Source organism: Mustelus asterias, unplaced genomic scaffold (assembly GCF_964213995.1).
Source record: "Mustelus asterias unplaced genomic scaffold, sMusAst1.hap1.1 HAP1_SCAFFOLD_4902, whole genome shotgun sequence".
Taxonomy (NCBI): Eukaryota; Metazoa; Chordata; class Chondrichthyes; order Carcharhiniformes; family Triakidae; genus Mustelus; species Mustelus asterias.
Genome location: NW_027594845.1, coordinates 1 through 11,162, shown reverse-complemented (window position 1 = coordinate 11,162; position 11,162 = coordinate 1). Strand labels below are relative to the sequence as shown.

General features: G+C 56.8%; 1 long non-coding RNA gene across 1 annotated transcript; it reads right to left on the bottom strand.

The window, feature by feature from the left end:
- Positions 1–629: 629 nt before the first annotated feature.
- Positions 630–6,353, bottom strand: LOC144491278 (uncharacterized). The gene is made up of 3 exons (XR_013497417.1): positions 6,282–6,353; positions 4,712–4,808; positions 630–755 (listed from the first exon to the last, which is right to left on the bottom strand). It is a non-coding gene; the product is annotated as an uncharacterized LOC144491278 (long non-coding RNA).
- Between the last annotated feature and the right edge of the window lie 4,809 nt (positions 6,354–11,162).

The window sequence follows — 11,162 nt, the reverse complement described above, 5'->3', positions numbered from 1 at the left end:
ACCGTCCCCCCCACCGTCCCCCCCACCGTCCCCCCCACCGTCCCCCCCACCGTCCCCCCCACCGTCCCCCCACCGTCCCCCCCACCGTCCCCCCCACCGTCCCCCCCACCGTCCCCCCCACCGTCCCCCCCACCGTCCCCCCCACCGTCCCCCCCACCGTCCCCCCCACCGTCCCCCCCACCGTCCCCCCCACCGTCCCCCCCACCGTCCCCCCCACCGTCCCCTCACCGTCCCCTCACCGTCCCCTCACCGTCCCCTCACCGTCCCCTCACCGTCCCCTCACCGTCCCCTCACCGTCCCCTCACCGTCCCCTCACCATCCCCTCACCGCACAGACTCCCCCCCCCGCCGCCGCCGCCGCCCCGCCCCGCCCCATCCCCTCACCGCCCCCTCACCGCACAGACTCCCCCCCCCCCCCCCCCCCATCCCCTCACCGCACAGACTCCCCCCCCCCCCCCCAATCCCCTCACCGCACAGACTCCCCCCCCCCCCCCCAATCCCCTCACCGCACAGACTCCCCCCCCCCCCCCCCCTCCCCCCAATCCCCTCACCGCACAGACTCCCCCCCCATCCCCTCACCGCACAGACTCCCCCCCCATCCCCTCACCGCACAGACTCCCCCCCCATCCCCTCACCGCACAGACTCACCGCCCTGCTCAGGTTGGCAAAGAAACAGCGGCTGCCGGCTCCGTAGATCTCTCCGCTCCCGCTCGGAATCCCGGCCTCCATCCCATTTTCCTCCTTCCAGCATTCGCTCTGGGGAAAGGTGAACAGATGGATCAGGTCGGAGACCAGAGTCTCCCTCAATGTCAACAAAACAAAGGAGATTGTCGGATGGAGTTTAATGCGGAGAAGTGTGAGGTAATTCACTTTGGTAGGAATAACAGATGTGTTGAGTATAGGGCTAATGGGAGGACTTTGAATAGTGTGGAGGAGCAGAGGGATCTAGGTGTATGTGTGCATAGATCCCTGAAAGTTGGGAATCAAGTAGATAAGGTTGTTAAGAAGGCATATGGTGTCTTGGCGTTTATTGGTAGGGGGATTGAATTTAGGAGTCGTAGCGTTATGTTGCAACTGTACACAACTCTGGTGCGGCCGCACTTGGAGTACTGTGTGCAGTTCTGGTCCCCACATTACAGGAAGGATGTGGAGGCTTTGGAGAGGGTGCAGAGGAGGTTTACCAGGATGTTGCCTGGTATGGAGGGGAGATCCTATGAGGAGAGGCTGAGGGATTTGGGATTGTTTTCGCTGGAAAGGCGGCGGCTAAGAGGGGATCTTATTGAAACATATAAGATGATTAGAGGTTTAGATAGGGTGGATAGTGATAGCCTTTTTCCTCTGATGGAGAAATCCAGCACGAGGGGGCATGGCTTTAAATTAAGGGGGGGTAGTTATAGAACCGATGTCAGGGGTAGGTTCTTTACCCAGAGGGTGGTGAGGGATTGGAATGCCCTGCCAGCATCAGTTGTAAATGCGCCTAGTTTGGGGGCGTTTAAGAGATCCGTAGATAGGTTCATGGACGAAAAGAAATTGGTTTAGGTTGGAGGGTCACAGTTTTTTTTTTAACTGGTCGGTGCAACATCGTGGGCCGAAGGGCCTGTTCTGCGCTGTAATGTTCTATGTTCTATTGTCACCGACTTCAGGAAGCGTAAAGGAGAACATGCTCCTGTCTACATCAACGGGGATGAAGTAGAAAGGGTCGAGAGCTTCAAGTTTCTAGGTGTCCAGATCACCATCAACCTGTCCTGGTCCCCCCCCACGCCGACACTATAGTTAAGAAAGCCCCACCAACGCCTCTACTTTCTCAGAAGACTGAGGAAATTTGGCATGTCAGCTACGACTCTCACCAACTGTTACAGATGCCCCATAGAAAGCATTCTTTCTGGTTGTATCACAGCTTGGTCTGGGCTCCTGCTCTGCCCAAGACCGCAAGGAACTACAAAAGGGTCGTGAATGTAGCCCAATCCATCACGCAAACCCAGCCTCCCATCCATTGACTCTGTCTACACTTCCCGCTGCCTCGGAGAAAAGCAGCCGGCATAATTAAGGACCCCCCCCCACGCACCCCGGACATTCTCTCTTCCACCTTTTGGGTGGGACAGCGGGTTAGCGCTGCTGCCTCACAGCGCCAGGGACCCGGGTTCGATTCCCGGCTCGGGCCACTGTCTGTGCGGAGTCGGCACGTTCTCCCCGTGTCTGCGTGGGTTTCCTCCGGGAGCTCCGGTTTCCTCCCACAGTCCAAAGATGTGCAGGTTAGGTGGATTGGCCAGGGGTACGAGCTAGGGTAAATGCATGGGGTTATGGGGATAGGGCCTGGGTGGGATTGTGGTCGGTGCAGACTCGATGGGCCAAATGGCCTCCTTCTGCACTGTAGGATTCGAAGATTCTTCCGTCGGGAAAAAGATACAAAAGTCTGAGGTCACGTACCGACCGACTCAAGAACAGCTTCTTCCCTGCTGCTGCTGCTGTCAGACTTTTGAATGGACCGACCTCGCATTAAGTTGATCTTTCTCTACACCCTAGCTATGACTGTAACACTACATGCTGCACCCTCTCCTTTCCTTCTCTATGAACGGTATGCTTTGTCTGTATAGCGCGCAAGAAACAATACTTTTCACTATGTTAATACATGTGACAATAATAAATCAAATCACATCAAATTGAATATTACGACGGAAGAGTTAGTTGAATCTGAGTGGCCTGACGGTTGTGCATTAGTTACTGCAGAGTTTTTGTAAGATGCCAGACAGCTATTCGCCCGACGTGACAGCGATCGTGGCTCTTTCGAAGCCTTTAAAAAGCATTGTACAAATCTTTCAACTAATCCACTGCTTGATGGATCATAAGGCGTGGATTTTATCCGCCCAATGCCATTTACTCTGAGATAATCGCCAAACTCTTGTGAAGCAAACCGCGGAACGTTATCGCGATCAACCTGTTCCGCTTTTCCAAATCTTAGAAACACAGAAACTAGAAGCAGGAGGAGCCCATTCACCTTCGAGCCTGCTCCGCCATCCACTTTGATCATGGCCGATCATCGGATTCAATATCCTGATTCCGCATCCCCCCCTGACCACCACAACACCCCCACCCCCACCCCCCCGCAATATCCCTCGATCCCTTTCGCCCCAAGAGCTATATCTAATTTCTTCTTGAAATCACACAACGTTTTGGCATCAACTAAATCAAAAGAACGAAGAAAATTCCAAGCCTGCACCGACCATGCTGCCCCCGACTGAACTAAACCCCCTACCCTTCCGGGGACCGTATCCCTCTATTCCCATCCTATTCATGGATTTGTCCGGACGCCCCTTAAAACTCACTACCGTATCCGCTTCCACTCCCTCCCCCGGCAGCGAGTTCCAGGCACCCACCACCCTCTGTGTAAAAAATCTGCCTCGTACATCTCCTTTAAACCTTGCCCCTCACACCTTAAACCTATGCCCCCCGGTCATAGCCATAGAGTCATAGAGGTTTACAGCATGGAAACAGGCCCTTCGGCCCAACTTGTCCATGCCGCCCTTTTTTTTTAAACCCTTAAGCTATGCCCGCGTTTGGCCCATATCCCTCTATACCCATCATACCCATGTAACCATCTAAATGCTTTTTAAAAATTGTACCCGCCTCTACTACTGCATCTGGCGGCTCGTTCCAGACTCTCACCACCCTCTGTGTGAACAAAATTGCCCCTCTGGACACTTTTGTATCTCTCCCCTCTCACCTTAAACCTGTGCCCTCTAGTTTTAGACTCCCCTACCTTTGGGAAAAGATATTGACTATCTAGCTGACCTGTGCCCCTCATTATTTTATAGACCTAAGAAACATAAGAACATAAGAAATAGGAGCAGGAGTAGGCCATCTAGCCCCTCGAGCCTGCCCCGCCATTCAATAAGATCATGGCTGATCTGAAGTGGATCAGTTCCACTTACCCGCCGGATCCCCATAACTCCTAATTCCTTACCGATCAGGAATCCATCTATCCGTGATTTAAACATATTTAACGAGGTAGCCTCCACCACTTCAGTGGGCAGAGAATTCCAGAGATTCACCACCCTCTGAGAGAAAAAGTTCCTCCTCAACTCTGTCCTCAACCGACCCCCCTTTATTTTGAGGCTGTGCCCTCTAGTTCTAGTTTTCTTTCTAAGTGGAAAGAATCTCTCCACCTCTACCCTATCCAGCCCCTTCATTATCTTATAAGTCTCTATAAGATCCCCCTCAGCCTTTTAAATTCCAACGAATACAAACCCAATCTGCTCAGTCTCTCCTCATAATCAACACCCCTCATCTGACCTCTATAAGATCACCCCTCAGCCTCCTACGCTCCAGAGAAAAAAGTCCCAGTCTATCCAGCCTCTCCTTATAACCCAAACCATCAAGTCCCGGTAGCATCCTAGTAAATCTTTTCTGCACTCTTTCTAGATTAATAATATCCTTTCTATAATAGGGTGACCAGAACTGCGCACAGTATTCCAAGTGTGGCCTTACCAATGTCTTGTACAACTTCAACAAGACATCCCAACTCCTGTATTCAATGTTCTGACGTCTGGGGGGAGTCTGGTTGAGGTGATTGGTCAGATGTTGATCACTGCCACTCTCTAACCAGCTCAGAGCACGCCACATGTTGGGGAGTGAATGAATGAGTTCAGGATTTGCTGACCAGAGAATCTAACTGAGATCTCTCAAACTCAGACTGCCAAAGCTTGACTGCTCACCCCATTGGCGAGAGGTTTGTAAATGCGGCATCCATCCAACAGATCATCCGTCAGGCAGCTACCCTTGTTCAAGTGCAGATAGTGGCATCCCAGACCGCTATCAGAGACAGACAGAGAGACAGTCAATGCCCAATGGGACAATGGACATTTCCAATGGACCCAAACCCCTTCCCGTTCACTCCCACAGCACACAATCCCAATGGACCCAAACCCCTTCCCGTTCACTCCCACTGTACACAATCCCAATGGACCCCAAACCCCTTCCCGTTCACTCCCACTGTACACAATCCCAATGGACCCAAACCCCTTCCCATTCACTCCCACTGTACACAATCCCAATGGACCCAAACCCCTTCCCGTTCACTCCCACTGTACACAATCCCAATGGACCCAAACCCCTTCCCGTTCACTCCCACTGTACACAATCCCAAACCCCTTCCCGTTCACTCCCACTGTACACAATCCCAATGGACCCAAACCCCTTCCCGTTCACTCCCACTGTACACAATCCCAATCCCAAACCCCTTCCTGTTCACTCCCACTGTACACAATCCCAATCCCCTTCCCGTTCACTCCCACTGTACACAATCCCAATGGACCCAAACCCCTTCCCATTCACTCCCACTGTACACAATCCCAATGGACCCAAACCCCTTCCTGTTCACTCCCACTGTACACAATCCCAATCCCAAACCCCTTCCCATTCACTCCCACTGTACACAATCCCAATGGATCCAAACCCCTTCCCGTTCTCTCCCACTGTACACAAACCCAATGGACCCAAACCCCTTCCCGTTCACTCCCACTGGACACAATCCCAATGGATCCAAACCCCTTCCCGTTCACTCCCACTGTACACAATCCCAATGGACCCAAACCCCTTCCCGTTCACTCCCACTGTACACAATCCCAATGGACCCAAACCCCTTCCCGTTCACTCCCACTCAACACAATCCCAATCCCCTTCTCGTTCACTCCCACTCTACACAATCCCAATGGATCCAAACCCCTTCCCGTTCACTCCCACTGTACACAATCCCAATGGATCCAAACCCCTTCCCGTTCACTCCCACTGTACACAATCCCAATGGACCCAAACCCCTTCCCGTTCACTCCCACTCTACACAATCCCAATGGACCCAAACCCCTTCCCGTTCACTCCCACTCTACACAATCCCAATGGACCCAAACCCCTTCCCGTTCACTCCCACTGTACACAATCCCAATCCCCTTCCCGTTCACTCCCACTGTACACAATCCCAATGGACCCAAACCCCTTCCCGTTCACTCCCACTGTACACAATCCCAATGGACCCAAACCCCTTCCCGTTCACTCCCACTGTACACAATCCCAATGGACACAAACCCCTTCCCGTTCACTCCCACTGTACACAATCCCAATCCCAATCCCCTTCCCGTTCACTCCCACTGTACACAATCCCAATGGACCCAAACCCCTTCCCGTTCACTTCCACTGTACACAATCCCTATCCCAAACCCCTTCCTGTTCACTCCCGCTGTACACAAGCCCAATCCCAATCCCCTTCCCGGTTTTCCCATCATTCTATACCTTCCTGTGCAGAAATAATCCGAGGAATTGTCCTGACAGGTGCTGGTCAGTCCGAAGCTCTCTCCCTGTCCTGAGGGAACAGATGGAATTGGATTGAAAATGTGCAGCGAGCTGGGATGAATAATGTTGATGGGGACAGTCACCATTCCAGAACTGGAATTCAGAGAGGGGCAGAGTCTTCGGGTGTGACTCAGACCCATTCATTATCCACAAGGAGGTGTTCACCAACTTCCCGAGAGGTTCCTCTAACTGGTAAAGGAACCTTTTTACTCATTCATCCATGGGACACGGGCGTCACTGGCTGGGCCAGCATTTATTGCCCATCCCTAGTTGCCCTTGGAGGGGAGTTGAGAGTCACCGACATTGCTGTGGCTCTGGAGTCATGTATAGGCCAGACCAGGGTAAGGACGGCAGATTTCCTTCCCTGAAGGGAACCAGATGGGTTTTTCCCACAATCGACAGTGGGTCATCAGTAGATTCCTAATTCCAGATATTTTTTACTGAATTCAAACTCCCCCCTCTGCCGAGGCGGGATTCGAACCCGGGTCCCCCAGAACATTAGCTGAGTTTTTGGATTAATAGTCTCAGTGATAATATCACGAGGTCAAATCCTCCCTCAATATCATAGGACGGTGTTCAGGAGCGGGGACCCTTGCAGGGTTCCCTGTCTATATCTCTCTCTGTGTCACTCTGCTTTGCTCTCTCTCACTCTCTCTCTGTCTCTCTCTCTCACTCCCTCTGTGTGTCTCTCTCTCACTCTCTCTCTGTCTCTCTCTCTCTCTGTGTGTGTCTCTCTCACTCTCTCTCTCTCTCTCTGCGCCCCTCTCTCTCTCTCTCTGCCTCTCTCTCTATGCGCCTCTCTCTCTCTCTCTGCACCCCTCTCTCTCTCTGCGCCTCTCTCTGTCTCTCTGCACCCCTCTCTCTCTCTGCGCCTCTCTCTCTCTCTGCGTCCCTCTCTCTCTCTTTGCGCCTCTCTCTCTCTGCGCCCCTCTCTCTTTGCGCCTCTCTCTCTCTGCGCCACTCTCTCTCTCTGCGCCTCTCTCGCTCTGCGCCCCTCTCAGTCTGCGCCCCTCTCTCTCTGCGCCCCTCTCTCTCTCTCCCTCTCTCTCTGCACCCCTCTCTCTCTGCGCCCCTATCTCTCTCTCTCTCTCTCTGCGCCCCTCTCTCTCTGCGCCCCTCTCTCTCTGCGCCCCTCTCTCTCTGCACCCTCTCTCTCTGCGCCCCTCCCTCTCTGCGCCCCTCTCTCTCTGCGCCCCTCTCTCTCTGCGCCCCACTCTCTCTCTCTCTCTCTCTCTCTGCGCCCCTCTCTCTCTGCGCCCCTCTCTCTCTCTCTGCGCCCCTCTCTCTCTGCGCCCCTCTCTCTCTCTCTCTCTGCGCCTCTCTCTCTCTGCGCCTCTCTCTCTCTGCGCCACTCTCTCTCTCTGCGCCTCTCTCGCTCTGCGCCCCTCTCAGTCTGCGCCCCTCTCTCTCTGCGCCCCTCTCTCTCTGCGCCCCTCTCTCTCTCTCCCTCTCTCTCTGCACCCCTCTCTCTCTGCGCCCCTATCTCTCTCTCTCTCTCTCTGCGCCCCTATCTCTCTCTCTCTCTCTCTGCGCCTCTCTCTCTGCGCCTCTCTCTCTCTGCGCCTCTCTCTCTCTGCGCCCCTCTCTCTCTGCGCCCCTCTCTCTCTGCGCCCCTCTCTCTCTCTCTCTGCGCCCCTCTCTCTCTGCGCCCCTCTCTCTCTGCGCCCTTCTCTCTCTGCGCCCTTCTCTCTCTGCGCCCCTCTCTCTCTGCGCCCCTCTCTCTCTGCGCCCCTCTCTCTCTCTCTGCGCCCCTCTCTCTCTGCGCCCCTCTCTCTCTCTCGCTCTCTGCGCCCATTTCTCTCTGCGCCCCTCTCTCTCTCTCTCTCTGCGCCTCTCTCTCTCTCTGCGCCTCTCTCTCTCTGCGCCTCTCTCTCTCTCTGCGCCCCTCTCTCTCTGCGCCCCTCTCTCTCTGCGGCCCTCTCTCTCCCTCTCGTTTTCTCTCTCTCTCTGCGCCCCTCTCTCTCTGCACCCCTCTCTCTCTGCGCCCCTCTCTCTCTGCACCCCTCTCTCTCTGCACCCCTGTCTCTTTTTGCCCCTCTCTCTCTCTCTCTCTCTCTCTCTGCGCCCCTCTCTCTCTGCACCCCTCTCTCTCTGCGCCCCTGTCTCTTTCTGCCCCTCTCTCTCTCTCTCTCTCTCTCTCTGCGTCCCTCTCTCTCTGCGCCCCTCTCTCTCTCTGCACCCCTCTCTCTCTGCGCCCCTCTCTCTCTGCGCCCCTCTCTCTCTCTCTCTCTCTCTCTGCGCCCCTCTCTCTCTGCGCCCCTCTCTCTCTCTCTCTCTGCGCCCCTCTCTCTCTCTGCGCCCCTCTCTCTCTCTGCGCCTCTCTCTCTCTGCGCCTCACTCGCTCTGCGCCCCTCTCAGTCTGCGCCCCTCTCTCTCTGCGCCCCTCTCTCTCTGCGCCCCTCTCTCTCTCTCTGCGCCCCTCTCTCTCTGCGCCCCTCTCTCTCTCTCGCTCTCTGCGCCCCTTTCTCTCTGCGCCCCTCTCTCTCTCTCTCTCTGCGCCTCTCTCTCTCTCTGCGCCTCTCTCTCTCTGCGCCTCTCTCTCTCTCTGCGCCCCTCTCTCTCTGCGCCCCTCTCTCTCTGCGGCCCTCTCTCTCCCTCTCGTTTTCTCTCTCTCTCTGCGCCCCTCTCTCTCTGCACCCCTCTCTCTCTGCGCCCCTCTCTCTCTGCACCCCTCTCTCTCTGCACCCCTGTCTCTTTTTGCCCCTCTCTCTCTCTCTCTCTCTCTCTCTGCGCCCCTCTCTCTCTGCACCCCTCTCTCTCTGCGCCCCTGTCTCTTTCTGCCCCTCTCTCTCTCTCTCTCTCTCTCTGCGTCCCTCTCTCTCTGCGCCCCTCTCTCTCTCTGCACCCCTCTCTCTCTGCGCCCCTCTCTCTCTGCGCCCCTCTCTCTCTCTCTCTCTCTCTCTGCGCCCCTCTCTCTCTGCGCCCCTCTCTCTCTCTCTCTCTGCGCCCCTCTCTCTCTCTGCGCCCCTCTCTCTCTCTGCGCCTCTCTCTCTCTGCGCCTCTCTCGCTCTGCGCCCCTCTCAGTCTGCGCCCCTCTCTCTCTGCGCCCCTCTCTCTCTGCGCCCCTATCTCTCTCTCTCTCTCTCTGCGCCTCTCTCTCTCTGCGCCTCTCTCTCTCTGCGCCCCTCTCTCTCTCTCTCTCTGCGCCCCTCTCTCTCTGCGCCCCTCTCTCTCTGCGCCCCTCTCTCTCTGCACCCCTCTCTCTCTGCACCCCTCTCTCTCTGCGCCCCTCTCTCTCTGCGCCCCTCTCTCTCTGCGCCCCTCTCTCTCTGCGCCCCTCTCTCTCTGCGCCCCTCTCTCTCTCTCTCTCTCTCTCTCTGCGCCCCTCTCTCTCTGCGCCCCTCTCTCTCTGCGCCCCTCTCTCTCTGCGCCCCTCTCTCTCTCTCTCTGCGCCTCTCTCTCTCTCTGCGCCTCTCTCTCTCTGCGCCACTCTCTCTCTCTGCGCCTCTCTCTCTCTGCGCCCCTCTCAGTCTGCACCCCTCTCTCTCTGCGCCTCTCTCTCTCTGCGCCTCTCTCTCTCTGCGCCCCTCTCTCTCTGCGCCCCACCCTCTCTGCGCCCCTCTCTCTCTCTCCCTCTCACTCTGCACCCCTCTCTCTCTGCGCCCCTATCTCTCTCTCTCTCTCTCTGCGCCTCTCTCTCTCTGCGCCTCTCTCTCTCTGCGCCTCTCTCTCTCTGCGCCTCTCTCTCTCTGCGCCTCTCTCTCTCTGCGCCTCTCTCTCTCTGCGCCTCTCTCTCTCTGCACCCCTCTCTCTCTGCGCCCCTCTCTCTCTCTCTCTGCGCCCCTCTCTCTCTGCGCCCCTCTCTCTCTGCGCCCCTCTCTCTCTGCGCCCCTCTCTCTCTGCGCCCCTCTCTCTCTGCGCCCCCTCTCTCTGCGCCCCTCTCTCTCTGCGCCCCTCTCTCTCTGCGCCCCTCTCTCTCTGCGCCCCTCTCTCTCTGCGCCCCTCTCTCTCTCTCTCTCTCTCTCTGCGCCCCTCTCTCTCTGCGCCCCTCTCTCTCTCTCTCTCTCTGCGCCCCTCTCTCTCTGCGCCCCTCTCTCTCTCTCTCTCTCTGCGCCCTCTCTCTCTGCGCCCCTCTCTCTCTGCGCCCCTCTCTCTCTGCGCCCCTCTCTCTCTGCGCCCCTCTCTCTCTGCGCCCTCTCTCTCTGCGCCCCTCTCTCTCTGCGCCCCTCTCTCTCTCTCTCTCTCTCTGCGCCTCTCTCTCTCTGCGCCCCTCTCTCTCTGCGCCCCTTTCTCTCTGCGCCCCTCTCTCTCTGCCTCTCTCTCTCTCTCTCTCTCTCTGCGCCCTCTCTCTCTCTGCGCCCCTCTCTCTCTGCGCCCCTTCTCTCTCTGCGCCCCTTTCTCTCTGCGCCCCTTTCTCTCTGCGCCCCTCTCTCTCCCTCTCGTCTTCTCTCTCTCTCTGCGCCCCTCTCTCTCTGCGCCCCTCTCTCTCTGCGCCCCTCTCCTCTCTGCGCCCCTGTCTCTTTCTGCCCCTTCTTTCTGCCCCTCTCTCTCTCTCTCTCTCTCTGCGTCCCTCTCTCTCTGCGCCCCTCTCTCTCTCTGCACCCCTCTCTCTCTGCGCCCCTCTCTCTCTGCGCCCCTCTCTCTCTCTCTCTCTCTGCGCCCCTCTCTCTCTGCGCCCCTCTCTCTCTCTCTCTCTGCGCCCCTCTCTCTCTCTGCGCCCCTCTCTCTCTCTGCGCCTCTCTCTCTCTGCGCCTCTCTCTCTCTCTGCGCCCCTCTCTCTCTGCGCCTCTCTGTCTCTGCGCCCCTCTCTCTGCACCCCTCTCTCTCTCTGCGCCCCTCTCTCTCTCTGCGCCTCTCTCTCTCTGCGCCCCTCTCTCTCTG